We start from the raw sequence: 24,840 nt of genomic DNA, 5'->3' as shown, positions 1-24,840 counted from the left end.
AAATACTTCTAGCAATATTATTATTGTTTTTTTGTCACTTTGCAAATAGTTCAAATAATCAAAAACATATCCAATTGCTGTAAAACAATTAGTCATCTTATGTATAAACTCTCCTCATTCTTCAGTTTATTGTGCTTTTTCAGATAACGTTCTAAAATCAATCATACATTGAAACTGCAAATTGTATTGAAACATAAACAGAAAAATCAGCCTGTTGGCTTTAGTACATTACTAATTCACTTGATCTGCAATGTTTCACACATTTTTCAAATAGGAGTAGACATAATTAAATATAAATGTAACTCTCCCTACTTAGCTTCATTCGTTTTTATCCTATCACTGCTGACATTTGCTTAGTTTCTTTTGCACGTACCCTTGTGTATTGGAGCAGTGTCTCTAGTAAACTATGCAGTACTGATGGCTCACCACTTAAACTAAGCCATATCTTTATAGTGCAAAAAAGCAGTCATTTAATAACCGTAACTCATGTTAGTTAACGTGCTTCGTCTCTAATAGACAATAAACTATCACTTATGTGTGCAATTCTGATTTTGAAAAGGGCCCTCTCACTCAAGTGTTCAAATGGTAACTCTCACCATTAGATCAGTTTCTCGCTCTTCATGCTTAGGGAATGCCACTTAAAACCTTTTGCTAGCCGTAAAGATGTATATGTAAATCTTCTTCTGCATTTAGACCACATGGAATTTTTGTTTTGAGTATAATTATGTAAAAGGACTCAAGTCTACTCAACTGATGTTCTCTATCTCCTCCCCTAATACTTATGTGGACAAAATCAATCACATAATAGCTAAACACTTTGCCATTACTATTGTGTACATCTTGGAAATGCTTGACCACAGGAACATTTTTATTTTGGTTTCTTGTGGCTCTCACTTATTGTAACACCTTCTTATGTGCTTTTAGAGTGGTGTTCCCTACATAAAAAAGCTCACACAGGCATGCCAGTACATATACAACATATTCAGTTTTGCTATTAAAGGACCCTTTAATCTTGTGTGGCTTTTTATCAAATGGTGAGAAAAACTCATTCTTATTGACTCCATAATTGCAAGCTTTGCATTTGTTGCATTTTCTAAAACCTGCACTTCTATATACCCTTCTTTTTACTTGACATCTCCAGACTGCTTTTGACCAACCTGTCCATTGATTTGGCCCTCATAAAAGTAACTCCTAGTTTCTTTAGGACACGTTTTCCAAGCACTGGATCATTTGTTACCAAATGCCAGTACGTATGCATTATTTTCCAGATTGTGCCCTCCTCCTTACAGAGAGTGGTAACCAGCCTGAACTCAGAGAACTTACTCTCACGTATAATCATTTATATACTCCAACACTCACATATACTGCTTTAAAACATATGTCGTTACTCACACATATACCACTGAGACATTCATTCACTCACCAACACACCCATACACACACTAACTCACCCATACAGCCCTTCCCAGATGCACTTTTGAATCCATACACCCAGTGAATCACACACTCAGACATCTATGCAGAGTCACACCCCCACCCAGCTGTTCCAGATGTTGACACTCAGGCACCCATACAGATACTCAGACAACAAATCAATAACCCATATAGCAACCCACGCAGCCCCTTCCACACCAAATGAGAGACAAATACAGACTTTCACACAGTTTAGTCACTAACCCATGCATTCAATAAGACACATTCAATCACTCACTTATACAGTCAGTCACGCACCTCCTAAATAATCCATTCAGGCACTTGTTAATCCACTCATTCTTCAATACACCTTATCATAGATATATATGAAAAATATTTAAACTTTCCAGAAACACACATTCACTGGATGATGTCATCAGTGATGTCATCAGTGATGTCATTTGAGATGTCATAGTTATGTCATCAGTGATGTCACTGACCATGTCATGAGTGATGTAATATGTGACGTCATCACCAGTGCATTGCGGGCGCGCAAGTTATAGTTAGCTCAGCTTACTATAACAGCCGAATTTCTCTGGTTTTATATGAGTAAAATGTTCAACTAACTATAACGTCCCTGAAACCTATTTTTTTCAGGAATTTCTAAGGTTTTTCAAATTCTAATTCCTAACTATAACATCTGTAAAACCTATGGTTTTTTCAGTGAATTTCAAAGGTTTTTTAAATGTTAATTTCTAAGTATAACGTCCCTGAAAACTGTTTTTTCCAGTGAATTTCAAAGGTTTTTTAAATATCGAACTACTATTGTGTATTTGTCATTAGTACTCTTTTTTCTAACTTTTCAACTACATAAAATAAACTGCAAAAGTGCTATGTAACATAATACATTTCACAAATTACAATTAGTTTTTAAATAATACAAAACAATTTAACATTCAGATAACAATTTTTCTCCCTTTTTTTGCTGTCATCAGCTACTACTTAACTTCGCTATTCACAGTGATGTCAGAGTAGTTTCATCATAAACAGCAGGGGAAAAAAACAATCAACTAGATTGTTAAAAAAAAAACTAATTCTCCCAAATATAATACAAAATCAACACAAATAATACATCCAATACTACTGCAAATGTTCAAATCTTACCTTTACTTCGTACTTTCTCTGCACATTTTACCAATACGCCAGATAATGTATCAAAAATTTTGCTTTGAAAGCATCCAGTATAAATTCCTTAAAGATCTTATGTAGTTTCACTGCACATTTTCCCAATACGCCAGATAATGTATCAAAAATTTCGCTTTGAAAGCATCCAGTATGAATTCCTTAAAGATCTTTACACCTTCCCATGAAGCCGAATGGTGTATCTTAAATCTTTGTTTCAGAAAAATCAAGTATGAGTTGGGTAATTCATAAGGCAATCTCGGTTTCATTTCCAAGTATGTATCATTACAGTGAATCCAACCATTATTACACTTTAAGTAAACTGTATAATGTCCACTTGTAGTAGTATTTCCAGCATGTAAAACAACCAAAAATTTAATTTTGGTTTCAACTTTTCTTCCATTTGGTTGACAGTGTTGCAGCATTACAATCAAATATTTTCCATATCTTTGTAGGCATAATGTAGATAGCATTCTTGACTTACAACGAGAACACATCATCTCATGATCAGCTTATTTTACTAATTTGGAAAACGGTACAGATTTGCAGTCAGGTATTGTTAAATATAAAAATTGTTCTCTGTCAACTATAGTCCTTGAAGATAATAAACACGCTTCAGATTTATGTTCCCATTTGTAACTGAGTCGAAATAAACTCTCAATCGGAATTCCTTCATCTTCTAGTACTCCAAGCATAACCATCAGAAATTCGTGTGCATCTTGCTGTATATTAGCACTGAACGTTAAAGATCCAGTACATGTATCTAACAGTTGCCGAATACCAGAAGCAGAATGGATCTTACCTCTATCAGCTCTCAATTCTTGAAATAAAGTATAAAGTGCCAAACATAACCTTTTTTCCTGACTTTCCATAATTTCACCACAAACATCTTCAAGATAAAATATAACATTTAGAATAACATTACCATAGCAGTTGACACCAGAAGCATTTTCTAATTGGTATCCAATAACATGATCACTTGTTTGTATTTTCTGATTCTTTACATCTTTTCTTTTCTCTTGATTTTCTTTCTGCTTTTCAACCATAGTTATTTCTTCAGCATGTTTGCATTTTGAACACACAACACGTTTCTCATAAATAGGATATTCACCTAAATGGGGAGCGTAAAGACTTCTCAAACGATTATATTCTCTTAAACAATTAACATCAGCCCGAACCTTGTTCTCATCACAATCAATTAAATACAAACCAGACAATGTCTAACTCGAGATAAAGCAACATAAATCATTTCCTCTTTAAAAACAGTTCTTCCAACATTTACCAAAGCATTATGTACACTTAAACCCTGTGATTTTTGAATAGTTATTGCATACGCAAACAGAAGGGAAAAGAACATACAAGTCTTTTACAAGCATAAAATGTGCGGCAGACCGTGCAATCTGTCTTACCTGATATTCTAATTTATTATCATGCTACACTGGTAACATTAATAATCTATGCAAAGTAACTCCTTTAACTTTTTGAAGATAACTGGTCAAAACTTTAATTAAAAAACTTGTACCTGTCCCAGCTTGACCACTGATGTAACATCAGAAGAGGTTTAAAAGATGAACACAGACATTCTTTTTTTTCATGCAACCAACCATGTTCTATCCGTTCTCTCACTTGCACATATATTTCTTTCTGTTCAACATTTACTTGTTATTCTAACTTTTCCAATGTTGTATTCACATCATGTGCTTGTTGCATTGCAATTTCGACTTCATGCATAGCAATCGCTGCTTCATTTTCCAGCATTGGTTGTCCAAGAGGATCTTGACTACATGGACCACTACTTTGACTATCTTGAGAACTTTCATGAGCTATTTCAGCTATAATAGTCTTTTCCTGTTCAACTTCATCATTCAACATTTTAAAATATGTAGGTAAAATTGGACATCCAATGCTATCTTTACAAGCATTAAAAGAATCTTCGTAGCAGTCAAACTCTCCAAGTTATTCACTTTCGCTACGACATGGTTTAAACAGTTGCAGAAGTGCTAAATAGTAAAATTCTCGCTTATCTGGAGTTTCACAACTAAGTTTCTTGTGGTTTATAAGATTACCCTTTGCATGTTTTACTAAGCAACCATGACATCCAACTAATGCAAACTTTCCTTCTTTTAAATTCTGTTTAACATTTCTTTTAAAGCTGTAATATTGAAGTACTTCATAAAGACATAGCTGTTCCAGATGTTGACTCCTTTTCGGATAGTATGTGTCCAACATATTAGTTTTAAGAATGTCTGTACTGTCTGGCTAATTTTCTGCTAATTGTTCAATTTCTTCCAATGATTTCAACACTCTATTTTGTTTTCAGGCAAGATCTAAACTTACCCAAATGATTCCTTGTGACTTTGAATATAAACTTGAAGAACACAGGCGGCCTGAACATTCATATGATTCAATTTCCTGGTGGGAATGATTTTCAAACTAAAGCTGTACAATTCTTTGCTAAGGCTATTCTCTTGTGCAATTTCTTCCCACATTTGTTTTATCTCTGTTTTTTCTGATTTTAGTATGTACGATGTAACATAACATGCAACAACAATTAAGTTATCTGCAACATACTGGATGTTCATGTTCGCATTCCATATTTTTAAAATGACTGGCTTGTAGTCATTGATATACTTTGACACTTCTGTTCTTTTTAAGTTGTAGGTATTCTTTGGAGATTTCAGAGTTATTGTGTGCCTTACAGAAAGAAAAAAAATAATGTACTCTTCCTTTAGAAATGACTGGACGAGGAAAACCAAACCAACATTTGGTGTAAAAGTTTTCTTTAAACTTCTATTTTTTTCTGCACTACTTTCCACAACGATGACTTTGGAAATGTAAAACTTGCTGTCTCAGGCTTCTGTCTCCTTCTCTTGGAATCTCACATGTCACATTCTGTTCGATGAAAGACACCACTATTTCATCAGAATCATTTCCAAATTTAGGTGCATCCTTGATCCATAGTACATATGTATATGAGGTGCACCTCTTGCTTGATACTCCTTTCTCCAAAAGAAATCAGTAACTTCTCCAAGAGGTGGATTCTTTTTATTACAGATAAAAGACATCATAGCTTGAAACCTATGATTAAAATATCTGCACACATTTACAGGTTCCAATGAACACAGTTCACCAGGAGTCTTAATTTCAAAAAAAATTATATTGGAATTCACTTCTGTCACAACTCAAGAAATCTTCCCATACATACTCTGCACAGCTAAGTGTGACAAACCATGTTGGTGTACCTAAATTCCATAACATACACTTGAGTTCTCCATGACGACGATACCAATACTCATTTGTTCCACGTTGACATGCCATCAAATTCATTAACTGTGCTTCTAAATTTTCATCTGTTTCTTGAACTTTCTGCACAAATTCTTTCGCAGAAAGAAGTGATTGATGAACTCCAGTTTTAAGTATATGGTTCGCTGCATACGAGAGAGAAGACAGATCACTTTCAAACAAAGGGTGAAATATGTATGGAATGCACTGTCGAAATCTAGGAATCCATACAGGTCGGTCATCATATCGTCCACCTTCTTCAGTAGGAAACAGCTGTGGAAAACAAAGAGCTTCCAAGCTTTTCTCCCATACACTCATTGGAGTTACCTGTGCTTTTTTCATTTGAAGTAACTCAATGCTACTTCCTATCACTTCCTTGGAATGCAAAGGACATATTGTGTAATGTTCATAAATCTCTTCAGTCCTTGACTTATCCACATTCTCTATTTGACCACTTGAAATTTCAGATTCATCTTCTAAACGTATTACCTGTTCATCCACATTTAAATTTTTGTAATGAATATTGTTCTCTATAAGATATAAGGTAGCCTTTTCAACTTTATTAACATCCACAAATTCTTGCCATATTTTCTGACTCTTTGTTGGTACACCATTTACTAAAATAACTACTGCCTTATTTTCCTCTTTCTCTCCAGCAATAGTTTCAATGTTTTTCTTAAAATCCAAAGGTAAGTACACCACTCTTCCTTTCAGCCCTCTTTGCAAGTCTGTTGGTGGCAGTTTACCTGTTTTAGGCTCTATCCAAATTATAGTTTGAAAAGAATGAACAGATTGAATTAGAACCGACTCATATGTATTCAATTTGGCCAGTTCCTCCGCAATAGGTACTAATTCTAAGGTATTATGTACTGCTCTAGCAGGCATTTTGTTCTTTTCTAATTTGTTGTAACAATATTTACATATACGTTGATCACTACCTATCTCAAATCGACCTTCAACAAACAAGTTGCAAATTCTTCCCACTTACCATTTTTCTCCTTTTCACTTTTCAAATACAAATCATCATTTCTACTTTAAATTTTATAATGAGTATGTCGACAACAAACACAAACATAGTTTGTATTTCAGAGCACACTAAATTAAACGTTCCAATTTCTTCTTCAAACTGATCAGTGCTAATCACTTTCTCATCTCCTCCAACTTCTGTAATTGTCAAACTTTCACTTTCTACGAACTGCTCTTCTGAACCAAAGTATCGCATTTCAATCTAATCACACTTTTTTGAACATCTGATAAAGAACCATATAAAAGACTTGTATTCAGTTCACTTAAACATAATGCAGCACTTTTTACATAGTACAGTTTCCTTACAAATGTCTGTATTTCTGAATGGTGTACTGCTAACATTCTTGAATGATGAAAATCACTTTTACAAACTTTTCTTGAAAGACAAGCCAGAGAATGCCCATACTTCTCAGTATATTTTCTTACATTACATGGATCTAGTCCTTGTAACAACTTAATCTTCTGTTTAATACTTTTCTGAGTATATTCTCGTAGCAACTGTTGCATTATATCAATGGATTCCTGTTGAATGCTACAAATACCACTAGAACTCCACTTATACACAGGAGCTTGTGCACTTTTCCCTTGCACTTCTTCAGCTATTAACTCTTCTGCACTTTTACCAACCATTTCCTCCTTTGGAAGAGGACAACCATCCTGAACTTTGTTCTAACGACCTCCAGTATCAACTGCAAATGATAAACTATTTTCCTGGAACTAACTTTCCTCATTAAAAAAAGGCTCAGTAGTTGAAGTATGTCTCCAATGTCCACTAAAGATTTCACTAGAGTTGGTTCTGTTCACAAGTCTCTTTTTTATACTTTTGTCTTTCAACACTTTGAGTATTTTATCCAACCGTTTCATTCTCTTTAAAATCAAAATGAATAACTTCTATTTTAAATTTAAAGCAGTATCTACTATACTTTCAATACGCTGCTGCTCTGTGAATTGCAACACTTTTCTTTTATATTTGCTACATGTTTTCATTAAATTCTGAATCACTCTAGATCTAGTCTCTGACAAATTTCTTGAAATTGCTTTTGTCTCCGAGTAGCAGATACTATTTTTTTATCATGTTTCCTTTTCCTGGTATTTGAAATTGAACTCTGCTTCACCTTACTTGAAAAATTCTTGTTTTTGCTTTGTGTAATCTTTTTTCATTAAATGTTCGTAATACTTTTTTCAAAAATTGTCTTCTACCTTTAGTAGAACAAACTGTTTCTGTACTACTCGCATTTTTTTCTACTTGAAGATTTTTTCTTTTACTCAAATATATATTTTTCCTCCTTTTCTCTTTCTTTCACTTCTTCTAGGCATTTCCAAATTTTTATCCAAACAAAATATTTTCTGAAAAACAAAAAATAGATTCAATTATTTTTCACATTTGTTCACTATGTTAAAATAATAACATGCAATTACAAAACTTCCACTAACGACTTCCAGACCCAGTGCTGCAACATGATGGAGCACAACGGAGGAGCACTAGTATGACAAGTAGTGCCATTGAACATACAGCAAGTATTTATTTAATTATTTACATACACCTTTTCATTTTATATGTAACTGCACTACCTCATACTTTTCACCTCTCCGCCACACTCCACCACCCCACAGCACTTTCGCTGCAACCCACGGCAGACAACTTTATAGATAGTATTTTTTTTTTTATTATTCTTTGTACTTAGGATGATATTATCAACCAAACAGCACACACAAAATTTCCATTATTAGCCTAACAATTTTATCTGCAACTTCGCAAACATAACACTGCACCCAGGGCTTTAAGTAGAGGGGGGGTGTCTGTGGGGGTCTGACAACCAGCACTTTATTTTTGGGGGCCTCGAAACGGGTCTTTAGAGGGCTCTATTTTCGGGCCTCACAAAGGTAATCCGTTTTTTTCTTTTTTGCACTGCGGTGAGACTGTGAGAGCATGCAAATTGCTCACTACTTAGAAGTGCAGACATCACACCAAGTGACTCACATTGTAGGAGAAGGGATATCTTTTGAAGAGGGTCATTTTCTCTCAGGATTTCCCTTCTCTTTGTGCAATGCAGGAGCAACATAATCGCGGGGTGATTAGCAGATAGACCACCAGGCGCACAACGCCCATTGCCCCGAACTCTCTGAGACAGCTTACTGGGCGCACACATAGAGCCGCACCCGAGTACTTCACAGGTCTTCAAAAGATCATTTTTTTGTAAATGAGACTCACTTCTTTTTTACCCCTTTTTACAGCCCCTACATCCCCACTCTGCCTATTGCTGAAAGAATTAGGCTCCCCCGAAATTTCGCTCTGCTTGCTCCTCTGGAAACGACCACAAGCAGGCAACTCCAGCACAACCCTGCTCTCACCTTACAATCTGTCTTGTTTTGGTGCTATGAAAACATACGCTTTGCCTGGCTCACTTAGGGGCATATTATCAAGGGCCATATCGCCGCTTTAGCAGGACTTTTTCCCGCTAAATCGGCGATATTTTTATCGCCCTATTAGCAAGCTGTCGCTAACAGCAGTTAGCGACAGTTTTTAGGTGATAGCTACAGGTTTGAAGCCCGCTTTGCAAGTCAGCGATATTTATCGCTAATGACATGCAAAGTGGGTGTACCCAAACTGTTAGCGACTGAAAACACAGCTATCGCCAATTAGCAAGGCAGGTGAAGCGATAAAAAAAATCGCGCTAAGCGCATTTATCGCTAGAAACCAACGCCTGCTAAAAATTTGACTTACCTGTAGAGTCAATGGGGGTGGATTATTAGATTAAGCCCCCATTGACATTAATGCAATAATATCGCTGGATTTCCTGCAATATTCTCGCATTTCGCCGCTATCACCGGTTATTTTATCGCATTGGAGATAAACGTTGCTAATAGCACGTTATCCCTGCGATTATATCTAGCGATAGCAAGCGATAAAAAAAATGCGCGCTAAGCGCATTTAGCGATAAATATCGCTATTTGTTGCTAATAGGCCCCTTAGTTCTCACACACCCTCTTTAATATGAACATAAAAGCTATGCAATTACTTTTATATTCCTATGCTGTGCTTCACATGGAAATACAGAAATGCAGGTTCTCACCACCCCAAATTAGCTCTCTGGTATACTTTCTCAAATATAAGAAGTACAGGTACTCAGTATCTGTCAGTTACGGCCACTTTAAAACAGTGTACCTATATACAAAACGTTATGTTTCTAAATTAACGTCTTACACTGAAAAGCTCCTTTACATTTCTTTTGCTAGATGTACCTTTGTTTAAAAAACCAACAGAGAAGGGTGGTGAAGTATGCTCCACAAAGAGCAACTCAAAGCTTTGTTATACTTTATAAGAAATATCTGCCTGTCAATGCTTTTTGCCAGCCTTTTCAACCCCTTAAGAGGTTGGGTGGATGAGTATAATACGTCGTATTTAGGATTGGGGCAGAGGATGCATGGAAATAAGAACGCATGGCGAGGTGCATCAATGCATAGATACATGGATGGATGTATCAATGTATGGATGGATGGAAGGATGAATGAATGCAGGGACCAGTACTTACGATAAACGGGTGGGCTTATAGATGCTTAGGTTTAGTTCTGGGACAGATGTATCTATTCATATATAGATGTATGGCTGCATGAATGGCACAGTGCTTACTATAGGCGAGTGGGCTCATAGATGCTTAAGATAAGTGTAGGAACAGATATATGTATGTATATAAGTAGGAATATATGCATCAATTAAAAGATGGTTGACTGGCGCAGTGCTCAGGATGGATGGATGCTGGGCTTTGATGGGGCCGGTTCTGAGGACCGGCACTTATGTTCAGGAAGCCTCCCAATGGGTCTCTATTGGGCTCTATTTTCAGCCCTCTCAAAGATAGTCAATTTAAAAAAAAATGTATTGCACTGCACTGAGAGCATGTAAATCAATGTACACATGCTTATTTTGCTCACTACTGTGAACTGGAGACATCATGCTAGGTTACCCACATTGTAGAAGGAAGGGAAATCCTTTAAGGAATGTTTTTTCCGAACGTGGGATAATTGGAGAGGAGTTTCTAAAGCACACAATGATACTTATCTTGTTTTGACCACAGCCCAACATGCATAGCCCACACCCCTTTAAGAGCTTTGCCCCTCCTTTTAGAGCACCCCCACTTTTGTTCTCCCACTTAGAACCCTGACTACACCATAGTAACAAAGAAACAGTGTAAGCTTCTATTGAAATCTACAATGGCACCAAGTTTCATAATTTGCCATCAACTCTGTCAGCCTTCGACCACAGTACAAGAGTGTCTATCAGCACGAAGATTTGTTATCCACAGAAATGTTGTTTAATTTGTGTAGCTGTCTGCTGGAAAACTCATCACCAAAGGGTATTAAAACATGGGAATTTGCCAGAAAAACATATACCACACCATAAAGCGATTAATAAATGGGCACACTGCCACAGCATCACCCTCTTCCCCATCCTTCCTTAACCATACAAAATCAAAGAAAGACCCACACCATACCTAGTACACACACTATAGAAATACACAAACTTAATTTCAACAACTATCTGCCAGAACGCTCATGAGCAAAGCGTATTAAAACATGCAAATTTGTGGGTGAAACATATACAATGCCATAGGTCACTTTATAAGTGCTCCCAGTGGTACAACATCATCTTTAGTAGCTCCACATCTGCACGTTACTATATTCTGTGTTTTAATCAGCAACATAACCACCTCGCCCACATTCACCCCCGCCCTTGGTTAACCGTACGAAATCAAACAGAAACCCCCACCATTCCTAGTAGCGCCACTATACCCATACACAGGGATAATTTTAACATGTGTCTGCCAGAACACTTATCAGTAAAAACTATGTAAACATGCAAATTGGTGGGTAAAACATAAACCATACCATAGCCCGGTTTATAAATGAGCCCAGTGAAACTACATACCTTTACTATCTACACATGCCCACGTTACAAATGTCCTTCTTATAATCAGCAACATACGCATCTCCCCCACCCCTACCCCACCCATGCCCTTGCTTAACCTTACAAAATCAAACAACGAGCCCCAGCACTCCCGTTACCGCCTCTATAGCCATACATAGACTTAATGTCAACAGGTGTCTGCCAGAACGCTCATCAGCAAAAGCTATTAAAACCTGCTATTTTGCAACTCAAACATACACCATACCATGAGACGGTTTATTAATAGTCACAGTACCAATACACAACCTCAACACCCGCCCTTGCTTAACTTTACGCAATAAAAGAAAGAGCCCAAGCAAACATAGAAGCGCCACGATAGCCATACAGAGGCTTAATTTCAACAGACGTCTCCCAAAACGCTCATCAGCAAAACGTATTAAAACATGCAGATTTGCGACTAAAACATATCCCATGCCATAGGTCAATTTATAAGTGCTCCCAGTGATACTACATCACCTTTAGTAGCTCGACATCTGCACGTTACTATATTCTGTGTTTTAATCAGCAACATAACTACCTCACCCACACCCACCCCCGCCCTTGGTTAACCAAACAAAATCAAACAGAAACCCCCACCATTCCTAGTAGCGCCACTATACCAATACGCAGGGCTCATTTTAACAGGTGTCTGCTGGAACACTTATCAGCAAAAAGTATTCAAACATGCAAATTGGTGGGTAAAACATAAACCATCCCATAGCACGGTTTATAAATGGGCCCAGTAAAACTACATTACCTTTACGAACTACACATACCCACATAACAAATGTCCGTCTTATAATCAGCAACATACGCACCACCCCCACACCCACCCCCACCCATGCCCCTTCTTAACCTTATGAAATCAAACAACGAGCCCCAGCACTCCTGTTACCCCCACTATAACCATAGATAGCCTTAATGTCAACAGGTGTCTGCCGGAACGCTCATTAGCAAAAGCTATTAAAACCTGCAGTTTTGCAACTCAAACATACACATACCATAAGACGGTTTATAAATAGTCACAGTACCACTACACTACCTCAACACCCGCCCTTGCTTACTTTTGCGCAATAAAAGAAAGTGCCCCACCAAACGTAGAAATGCCACTATAGCCATAAAGAGGGTTAATTTCAACAGATATCTCCCGAAACGCTCATCAGCAAAACATATTAAAACATGTAAATTTGTGGGTGAAACATATACCATGCCATAGGGCGCTTTATAAGTGCTCCCAGTGGTACTACATCACCTTTAGTAGCTCCACATCTGCACGTTACTAGATTCTGTGTTTCAATCAGCAACATAACCACCTCCCCCACACCTACCCCCACCCTTGGTTAACCGTACGAAATCAAACAGAAACCCCTATCATTCCTAGTAGCGCCACTTTACCCACACACAGGGTTAATTTTAACATGTGTCTGCCGGAACACTTATCGGCAAAAGCTATTAAAACATGCAAAATGGCGGGTAAAACAAACCATTTCATAGCATGTTTTTTTTTTTTTTTTTTTAGTTCAACACTGCTTTATTGCATAATATGAGATAAAGTACACAGCTTTGCGCGCCCACAACCCGGAGGCCGGCAGCGTAGTGCAACCATCATAACACAGCCTTGTAACCGGCATCCCGGAGGCCCGGTGGCGAAGTCAACACCTTTGGTATTGTGAAGCACTTGAAGGATAAGCAGCAGCAGAACAGTGTTATCAAATAAATTTTACGTGTAGTGCCATAACAGCAAACAGAACTCCCCAACATTGAAAAAAGAAAACTAAGAGGCAATTCATTCTTCCTTGGAAAAGTAAAAGGTGTCTAGTCGGTAAGGCAACCCAGTTAGGCAGAGTCACGCATGTCGCAGTAATCGCAGCCCCATTTACCCATCAGATAACCTGCAAGGTCGCTGACAGCTACGTGTGCGGTGGCAAGCACTGTGGTGAGGTAGAAATAAAATATGTGTGTGTGCCAGATGCGATGGAAAGAAGTTCGGTCTAGCCAGAGGGGGGGATAGTAGCCCTCAAGAGGGGGGATCTCAACATCAGGCCCCGTGTGGAGTATGAATGGTAGGCCGGAAGCGCCCCGGCTCAAGGACGATATGTCATAATAAGTGCAGGCCACATCTATACGTGGGGACGGGATCGGGAATGATGGCCTGTGCCAGGATCGTAAGGCATATCCTCAGAGAGCACCAGGGTCGTCTTCAGGCGTGTCCGCATCGTCTGTACGCGTTAGCAGATAGCCCACTAGCGGGCCCCATATGTCCCTGGGTCGACTGGAGATAGGTAACAATTCGGCGAATGTGGTGTGTTGGTCCTGACAGTAGGTCAAGTCCTCTAACCAGTTCTTAAATTTAGGAGCCCTGCCTCGGCCCCACCGACAAGCCACGTGCCTCTTAGCCAAGAGGAGCGCAGTATCGACGTATCTCCGGCAAGAGCAAGGAATCTGTGGAGTGTATCCGAGGAGTGTCACTAAGGGGTCAATGGGTACAGTTACTTTCGTCATTTCTGCGAGGGCATCCGTCACCTGCTGCCAGTATTGAGCCACTTGGGGGCATTCCCATGCCAAATGCAAAAAATCCGCATGGTCAGCTCGGCATCGTATGCACCGATCATCATCCACTAAGCCAAATCTATGTTTTCGCACCGGCGTATAATATAGCCGCTGTAGGTATTTGTAATGTATAATTTTCAATCTGCTGCTGGCAGATATGTGGGAGGTGAGCGCACAACAGTACAGCCATTGCTCGTCAGTGATATCTATAGCAAGTTCAGAGGCCCAGCGTTGCCCGAGCACTAGATTCCGGCCTCGGGACCGCGGCCCTGATCTGACGGTAAAGGCCGGAGACCATATGAGTCCCATCCTGTGAGCATAACAGGAAATGAAGTGGAGGTAGATTCTCTGGCTCATCAGGGAAGTTGGGGAGGATGTCCCTCATCCCTGCACGTAAGCGGATGTAGTAAAAAAGCTCTAGAGGGGTATAGCTGTGTGCCGCAAAGAAAAGTTCTGCCGATTTAAACTTACCATTAGAGAACAAGTCGCCCCAGCAAGAGACATGAATCCTCGCACAAAGGTTACGGAATCCCTGTTCCCACAGTAAAGTGAGGTTAGGATGATAGGCAAGTGGTAACCTCGGTGAGTATGGCAGGAGACAAGCCAGTCTTTTGGCTATTCGGCGCCACGCATCCATTGTGCACGAGACCGAAGTATTCGGTGTGGTGATGGATGATTCCGGACAATGAAGCAAACCATTTAGCAGTAGGGGATGCACAATCCAGTACTCCACCGCAATATGTGGCATGAATGGCATGCGGGCCATCCAGTGGTAGGCGAATTGTGCCTGCGCGCACTGATAATACTCCTCGAAGTCAGGGACATCAAAGCCGCCTCTGTCATAGGGGAGGGTAAGCGTAGACTATTTGAGCCGCGGGCTCCTGCCACCCCAGAACAGTCTACGCAGCTCCATCTTCAGGGTCCGAAAGAAAAAAGCGCTGGGGAAATAGGGAATGTTGAGAAAGAAATAAAGAAATCGGGGGAGGACAACCATTTTGATAAGGGATGCTCTTCCAGCCATGGAGAGCGGTAGGATGAGCCATCGGTCCACAGAAGCAGTCAGTTTAGTAATTGCAACTCCATAATTGGACGGTAGGGTCTCCTCCCTGTCTCGGGAGATGCGGATCCCCAAGTAGCGGAGGTCCATCCGGCACCACTCCAACGGATAGTCAAGGGGGAATTCATCAATCGCATCCGTTAAGGGAAAGATCTGGGATTTAGACCAATTAATATGCACTCCTGACTTACCACCAAACACAATAAACTCCCTGAGTAAGGGATTGAGGTGTGTCTCAGGGTGCTTAACATATAGTGTAATATCGTCTGCATAGAGGGACACGTCTATTTGCCGCTGTAGGCACTGAACCGCCCCGTCCCGGTGTAGCTGACGTAAGCGGCAGGCGAGAGGTTCCACAGCCCTGGCGCGTGCCCCTGGTAATGTCAATAGGTTGTGAGAGTCGAGAGTTGACCAAGACTCTCGCCGTGGGTCGAGTGTAAAGCAGGCGAACCCAAGATATATACAGGGGCGGGAATCCCATGCCAGTCAACACAGCAAATAAGTATGGCCATTCGACTGAATCGAAAGCTTTGGTTGCATCTAGAAAGATGGCCGCGACAGGTACGTCTGGATGAACAGTGCGGAGGAGAGAAAAAAGGGTACGAAGGTTGTGTGAAGTAGACCGGCCGGCCACAAATCCCGATTGATCCGGTAGAACAATTCGAGTCATTAGCAGTGATAGTCTGGTAGCCAGAACCTTAGCAAGTATTTTAACATCGCAGTTTAGGAGGGAAAGTGGTCGGTAAGAATTGCAGGAGCTGGGATCTTTGTCAGGCTTCAAGAGAGAGGTGATTACCACTTCACGCATGGAACATGGAAGGGCGCCATCGCTAAGAGATTCCGAGTAAACCTCGCGGAGGACAGGAGCCATTATGTCGATGTAAGCTTTATAAAACTCGGCAGGAATGCCATAAAGGCCCGGGCCTTGCCATTCTGGAGGGACATGATGGCATCGCGGATCTCGTCAAGTTCGAAGGGCGCCCCTAGGAATGCTCTATCCCCATCGCTGAGCCAACATAACGCCACATCTTTTAGGCAGTCAGCATAGGAAGTGTCTGACCCTGCATTGGTAGTGTAGAGTGAGCGGTAGTGTGTTGTGAATGCAGTGAGAATCTCGTCCGTATTCCTGATTGTGGCGCCGTTAGTGTCTGTGAGTTCAAAGATGACATTGCGATCCCGCGGAGTTTGTGTGAGCGCGGCGAGTACCCTCCCTGGCCGATCGCAGTATTTACGGGCTAACCAATGTTTCCCACGGAACTGAGGGGCATATTACCAACGTTAAGCGATATTTATCGCTAACGATGCTTAGCAACAAATTTTTTACCGCTAAGCATCGTCAGAAATTATCGCAGATAAACCTTGCTATTATCAAGGTTTATCGCAAATGCGATAAAAAATGGTCGAAATGCATGAATATCGCTGAAAAGTCAGCGATATTCATGCATTTCCGAGCTAATGCTCTTAGCCATGTTATCCACCTCCCATTGGATAACATGGCTAAGAACTGCTCAGGCAGGTGTTAGTTTTTGTAGATATTCGCGCTTAGCACGAATATCTCCAAAAGTTGGTAATAGGAGATAGCGATGTTAGCGACTGTTTCCAGTCGCTAACATCTTGGCACGCCCACTTTGCATTTCATTAGTGATAAATATCACTGACATGCAAAGTGGGGCCCAAGATGGTCGCTATCTCCTACTAGCGGTCGCTAACTGGTGTTAGCGACAGCTAGGTAATAGGGAGATAATTTTATCTCCGCTTTCTTGGCTTTTAAAGCCAAAAAAGCGGAGATAAACCCCCTTAATAATATGCCCCTTAGTTTCCCTAGCAGCCTCTTCCTCATACTTCGACAATGTCTCCCTGAAAGTTGCATATAGTTCAGGGCCAGTGTCCTCCACCATGCGGATCTCCAGAGCTCTCAGCTCCTTTTCCAGTGTGTTTATAGTACGAAGGATGTCCCGCAAAACCCCACAGCTCTTGGAGATGCAATAGCCCCTGATGGTCACCTTGAAGGCCTCCCATATATGTTCCACCGAGTCCACCGAACCCTTGTTTCTGGGGAAAAAGGTGGCTATCTCTTCCCCTAACTCAGTACGAAACAGATTGTCCAGCAATATTTCGGGGCATAATCTCCAATGGGGCCTCTGGCTATCCCACCCAGGTGTGTGGAATCGAAGCATAACCGGACTGTGATCAGAGTATGTCCTTGGCAGGTGCTCCACCTCCACCATCTCAGAGGCTATCTCATTGGTGATTAGGAAATAGTCCAGTCGTGCCCACGTCCCTGTGTGTGAGGTAAAGTGTGTGCCCTCCCTCCTACATGGGTGTAAGTGTCTCCAGGCATCTAGCAACTCGCCTTCCGCGAGCACTCCCTCCAGCGACTCTCGCGCTCTAGGTTTATAGGAGCAAACCCCGTCCGCCCTGTCTAACTGAGGCACCAGTGCCAGGTTGAAATCACCACCCCAGATAACGTGGCGTGAGCCTGCGGCCAAAATCTTGCCCCACAGCGTGGTGAAAAAAGCAGGTGTGTCTACATTCGGTGCGTACCCTACAGCAAACGTGTAAGTGTCCCGGCCTATTCTGCCCCACAGTAATGCATAGCGCCCTTCCCTATCGATCAGCTCCCCATATCTGTGAAACGGTACAGAGCGTGCTATAAGGATAGCCATCCCTCTTGCATAATTGGAGTACGAGGAAAAAATGCGGTCCCCAGCCCATCTGCATTCAAAGGTGACCCTATCCTGTGGCGGCAAATGGGTTTCCTGCAGCATGGCCACCTGAACGTGATGTCTAGCAAGGTAGGCAATGACACCACGGCATTTTTTAGCATTGTTCAAGCCCCGAACATTCCATGACAAACAGGTAAATTTTGCGGTAGCATTCAGAGTAGCCATAAAGAAATCAACAATAGGAGCGGTAATGTCAACACATGCACCGGGTCAGAGCTTGTCCTACCCCACCTACATAGGCGCGCATACCATCGTATAATCTGCAGATATAGTCCAAGCGATAAATTCCTCTTCACCAAACATCCCACCCCGGCACCCCAATCATGCCAGCAGCCATGGAGCCCCACCCAACATCCCTCCCCCCACCCAACCACTATCAACCCACGCAATAAAAGCAAAAACAGTAGTAGTCTCAAGGGGAACACCCTGTAGGGGTATAGCATGGAGCACGCACAGCCACCTTCCGGTCCATAGCTCCAGTCTGTACCGCCCTCGGTGGAGCCTAGGGCCAGAAGAGTGGGCCTTGGTGTACATTACCACAGGAGCGGCGAGGCTGTGCAGGTCTGTTTCAAGTAGTCATCTTAGTTTTCTCAGGTGAGCGCAATGGGTAGCATGCAATCATTGCAGGGGGATGCACCCAGCACCATTGAAACAGCTTAGTGATCACTCGGCTCCGGTGGCGGGCCTCCGTCTCTCAGGTCGTCTGCAGCTTCATGTTCCTCCCTCCGCGCTCTCCGCAGCGACTTTAGGAAGTCTTCCACTTTCTGCGGATTCGTGAAGAACCTTTGTTGTACCTGATGTGTGATCCTCAGCTTTGCCGGATATAGGGGAGCGTAATCCACCTGGGCATCCCGCAGTTTTTTCTTTACTTGGAGAAATTTACGCCGTTCTTCCTGCACCATCGGTGTGAAGTCCGGATATATGGAGAAGGCAATACCGTTATATTGCAAGGTCTATCTGGTCCGGGCCGCCCTTAGTGCAGTGTCACGATCACGATAGTTCAACAATTTGGCAATAATAGGCCTGGGTGGCATTCCGGGTTTAGGCACAGGTGCCAGAGAACGGTGTGCCCTCTCAACAATGAATTGGGGGGAAAAAGCGTCTTCTCCAATCGACCCTTTAAGCAGCTTCTCAATATATAGTTCCATCCTCCCCGTGTCTGTAGATTCCGGCACATTGGTGACGCGTATATTGTTCCGGCGGCTGCGAGCCTCCAAATCCTCATTTTTGGCCGCTATGATTCGGAGGAGATTGTCCATCCTGGCTAATTGTGTTGTGTGAGTCCCGGTGGCATCTGCGTTGTCAGACACACGTTGCTCCGCAGCCGTGAGCCGTTCCTCATGGCGATCCACTTTATGAACCAAGGCGTCCAGTCGTGCTGTGACGCCGTCGACCTTTTCAACAACCGTTGCAAATCCCTGTCTCATCTCCTGGAACAAGCCGTGAAGGTCAAGGCCCGTCTCGGGAGGTGCGACGGCCTTCAGAGTCGCTTCGCTCGGTCCAGATCCAGCAGGTGGTGATTTCGCGCCTTTTTTGGCGCCGTCAAAGCTGAGCTTTGCCTGTGGATTATCCAGGCGCCCCATGGTGGCAGGTCACAGCGCCCAGTCACTGCCCTCTCTCCCAGCGTTATTCGGACAATGGTCAAGCGAGTGGTCGCTGAATCTGTATCCAAGTCAGATGCACAATAACAGGCCGTGACACGGCCTCTGCTGCAGAAGATGGCAACAGCCCGGCGTAGCAATCACTGGGGGCAAGGCACAGATCCCAGGCGCTCCCCTAGCTCTCTGGCACACCAGTGATGACAGTGTACAGGATCCAGGTGGGGGCAGCGGCGAGCCAGCTCTGGGCGACCCGGAGGTCTAGCAAGTCATGGAGATGTCTATGCAATCCAAGGACAGGTGTAATGGCCGCCGGCACAAAGCCCCCCCGGAGTGTAGCGTCTCAGATGAATCCTGCAGAGTGTGGCGGTGAGTAACGTCTGGCTCCCCAACCTGCCAGCGGGAAACAGTGCAGCACAGCCAGATCCAGGGGTCCAGTCCCGCCTGCCCCTAGAGCAATGCATCCACAGTCACACAGCCCCACCGTCGGCACCGCGTGAAGAGGGTCGGGCGTCGCAGCAAAAATGTCAATAGTGGCGGCGCCCTTCACATCAGCAGTGTAGCACACGTCGCCGCCACTGGGTCAGGGAGCGCCATGGGACCCACCGCCTCGCCGAAAGCACCGGCCCGCCTCCGGGGGGGGGCGCGCCACCACTCGGCGCCTCCTCGGCAAAGGAAGACAGACCTCCGACAGTCCAGGGCACGGGAGACAGAAGCTGCGGGGGAGGGAGGCCGACACTAGCGCCGGGGCGGCTGCACCCCACCCCCAACCGCGGGCGCTCACAAATTTACCGTCTCGATTCCGGGCGGCCGCCGGAGGTCTCGGCCTAAGTCCTCGTGGCCGACCCCGGTGTTGCTTAGACCGCCACAGCCGGCTCCCTCCACTCACGGTCACCCGGCCGCTCTCCGGTGAAGTTTCAGCTGGCGATAAATCCGGCCTCAGGTCTAGCAGCGGCTCCAAACTCGGGTCGATGACAAAGGATGTCATCCTGCAGCAGATGAGCGGCAGAACAGGCAGTTTGTCACCCTGTGGTCAAGGATAATTACAGGATAGCTGACCAAGGCGCGGGAGCTACTTGTCTAAGCAGCCATTCCGCTTGCGCGCCCTCTAGCGCCCCCATTTCATAGCATGGTTTATAAATGGGCCCAGTGAAACTACATTACCTTTGCTAACTACACATGCCCATGTTACAAATGTCCGCTTTATAATCAGCAACATACGCACCTCCCCCACCCCCACCCATGCCCTTGCTTAACCTTACGAAATCAAACAACGAGCCCTAGCACTCCCGTTACCGCCACTATAGCCATACATAGACTTAATGTCAACAGGTGTCTGCCAGAATGCTCATCAGCAAAAGCTATTACAACCTGCAGTTTTGCAACTCAAACATACACCATACCATAAGCCGGTTTATAAATAGTCACAGTACCACTACACTACCTCAACACCAGCCCTCGCTTACCTTTACGCAATTAAATAAAGAGCCCCACCAAATGTAGAAACGTCACTATAGCCATACAGAGGCTTATTTTGAACAGATATCTCCCGAAACGCTCATCAGCAAAACGTATTAAAACATGCAAATTTGCGACTTAAACATATACCATGCCATAGGGCGCTTTATAAGTGCTCCCAATGGTACTATATCACCTTTAATAGCTCGACATCTGCACGTTACTATATTCTGTGGTTCAATCAGCAACATAACCACCTCCCCCACACGCACCCCTGCCCTTGGTTAAGTAAGAAATCATCAGAAACCCCAACCATTCCTAGTAGCGCCACTATACCAATACACAGGGTTAATTTTAACAGGTGTCTGCCGGAACACTTATCAGCAAACATTTTTCAAACATGCAAATTGGTAGGTAAAACATAAACCATCCCATAGCACGGTTTGTAAATGGGCCCAGTCGAACTGCACCACCTTTACTAGCTAAACATCTATATATTACGAAGGTCGTTTAAATACTCTGTAGAGTGTTAAGCAGGGAATGGGGAGAGTAAACAAAGTTCTGATTCCCAATCTTTTGATATACCGTCCCTTTACTGTATTTATATTAAAGACATTACATGGAATCAATACATTGATGGGAGTCTCAAAAGGGATAGTGAAGCTGAGCATCAGTAAAACCCGGACCACTTCCTCACCTACACATATCCAGCACAGGGACACAGCCTAACAAATAGTACCACTTAAAATCACATGTAGTTCTCTAATGTCAACAAAGTCATACAGAAAATATACCGCACATTTTCATTTCTTTCGTATCTCTCACACATGTATAAAACATCTCTTCTAAAGAAGCACTCCCCAACCACTTCTATTCCATAAGAACAGACAATCATTAATGCGTTTACTACCATTGTTTTAGTATATCAACCTTTTTATTAATCACTAGTAAGAAACTACAAAAAGTATTAACTATACCCAAATGCAAACCATAAACCATGTTCATATTATATCTCAACCTAGGATCACATGATTCAAACTATGCGGACATATAAAAGGAACATATCACTTTTTCTATCTCCATCTCCTCTTCATATAATCTCCAAATACTGTAGACGGCCTCACAGTACAACAACCTACCTCGACTTACATTCAAATCTACCTCTCAGTGTCAAAAATGAGACCACAACCTGCCCACCTAACATTTCTGGGTTTCGTTTTATTACTTTTATCTTAATAACACATACATCTCCTACCATCACCCCACTATTTTCACAAAAAGTATAATTTGCAAACGTGCTACATTTTGTTTATCTCTCAGAATACATACAAACCCAAATTAACGCTGTACCTCATTTTCAAAACCTTACAGTCATATAAAGATGACAAACTACACTTCTTCTTTGTGAAAAATTCCTACACATATATAAAGTACTTACTTAACAACAGGTCAAATTTTATGCATATTGTATAACCAATATGAAACACCACACTTTACTAACACTATATTACTTTGAAATAAAAAATACTTTCAAACTTAAAAACATCACCTCAAATACTTAATCACTACTACAGAACACATAACACACTTTGTCATTTCTAACTCACCTTTGTAGTTGTTATGCAGATTTCAAATGTCACACACGCATACAATTCTTTCTTTGTCACATAGTACATGTAAAGCACCGATTTCATCAAGAATGGAACCAGGAGTGGCAAAATGTCTCTGTCGCTCCACACATAAATACATGTAAAGAACAAATCAGAATACTTCATTCCTTCAACGACATTCCAAAACTTATCCCCATTGGTTAATTTTGAATTTTCCATACGAAAAGCTACTTAATATTCCCCGCCACATACAGGTCACAAGTTCAACCTATTTTATCACCACACTTTCTGGAACATTTTACAGCACCTGCAGGTTAAAAGTTCATCCATTTTTTTTGTAACTTAACGATATACTTTTGCAAATTTGTATAGAAAATTTAACGGCACGTGCAGGTTAAAAGTACACAATAGGGGTCAGTAGTTCATCAGCTTTATCCCCAACTCCAGCAGCACCTCAGCTTAAGCCCCCAGCACCATCAGACCCGTAGGAGTCAGTGCTTTCCACTTTCCTAATACCAAATTCATTTGATACGCACAAATTTACCTTTGCACTCCCTATACAACACCCCCTATGCACCATACACAAGTTACAATGTTCGAAACAAAAGTTCCTCCTCATATGCATGACTACATGCTGACACTACTTGGAAAGATGTGGCACAGAGGCCAGAGCTCATGACTTCACAGCATATGACACACAGTTTGGAATCACTCTTTCATCCCCGAGTCCGGCAACACCTCACCTTAGCGCATAAGACTCTAGACACTACCTCACATATTTTCCGTACCCCAGGACTTTCAGACCAGTATGGTCAGTAGTTCATCCTAGTAGGTATAAACACATGCTGACACTACTTCCACAGCTGTAGTGCAGCGGCCACAGCACATGACTTCCCATCATAAAACACACAATATGGGCTCACCCTTTAATCCCCAAGTCCCGCACCAGCTCACCTTAGCAGCATCAGACTCTAGGCAATGCCTCACTTAATTTTTGTAACCCAGCACTTTCAGACCGGTAGGAATGAGTAGTTTGCTTCGCACCCCCTGTATAGCACACCCTAAACACCCCACAGAGGTTACAGTGCTCCTACCCTCCACTTTCCTACTTTTTTTAGCCCTTTTTTCCCCTTACTCAGTTCAACTGAATCACAAAATGGCGGCTAACACTTCCTAGTTCCATGAGACTCTAGAAAATACCTCACTTAATTTCCGTAGCCCACTACTTTCACACCGCTAAGGGTGAATACTTTGCTTCGCACACCCTAAACACCCCACAGAGGTTACAGTGCTCCTACCCTCCTCTTTCCCACGTTTTTCATCCTTTTTTCTCCTTACTCGCTTCAACTGACTCATAAAATGGCGGCCAACACTTCCTAGTTGGAACCGTTCGCACCGCTTGCAGCCAATCAGCAGCAAGCTCGTGCTCGTAACGCCTCAGCCAATCAGAAAGCAGAATTCCCAAATATCGATATCTGTAATTTTCAATATTTCTCAAAAACTACTGAATGGATTTACACCAAATGAACAAAAGCGTGCTTTCTAGACAATGACCTTCTCCCTGCCAAATTTGGGGTAATTCCCTTCACCTGTTCGACCTGTAGCCTTGTCTAAACTTTTCTATGGAAATTAGCATGGAAAAAACACGTTTTGGGACCCCCCTTTTTTCTCAGCCCCCCTTGACGAATCACCCCCAAACTTTCCACATAGGAGCTGATAACAACAAAGAATTTGTTTAAATTATTGGGAATAGAATGTTGCGATTTTCCTATGCTAACTAGGTCCTACCGCCAGTAGGTAATATATATATATATATAGATATATATATATATATATATATATATTTTTTTTTTCTTTCTGACGAAGCTGGTTCCAAGCGAAACGCGTCTGTTAAGGGTGAGGGGGTCGCAATAAATATCTATAAACCGGAGCCCTGTGTGCTAGCCTGCTTTTCAGCCCCACTGGAGTGAAACTGTGTTCGAATAGATATATATAT

Source organism: Lissotriton helveticus, chromosome 3_1 (assembly GCF_964261635.1).
Source record: "Lissotriton helveticus chromosome 3_1, aLisHel1.1, whole genome shotgun sequence".
NCBI lineage: Eukaryota > Metazoa > Chordata > Amphibia > Caudata > Salamandridae > Lissotriton > Lissotriton helveticus.
The sequence above is the reverse complement of the archived record's forward strand: the minus strand, read 5'-3'. Positions refer to the sequence as shown.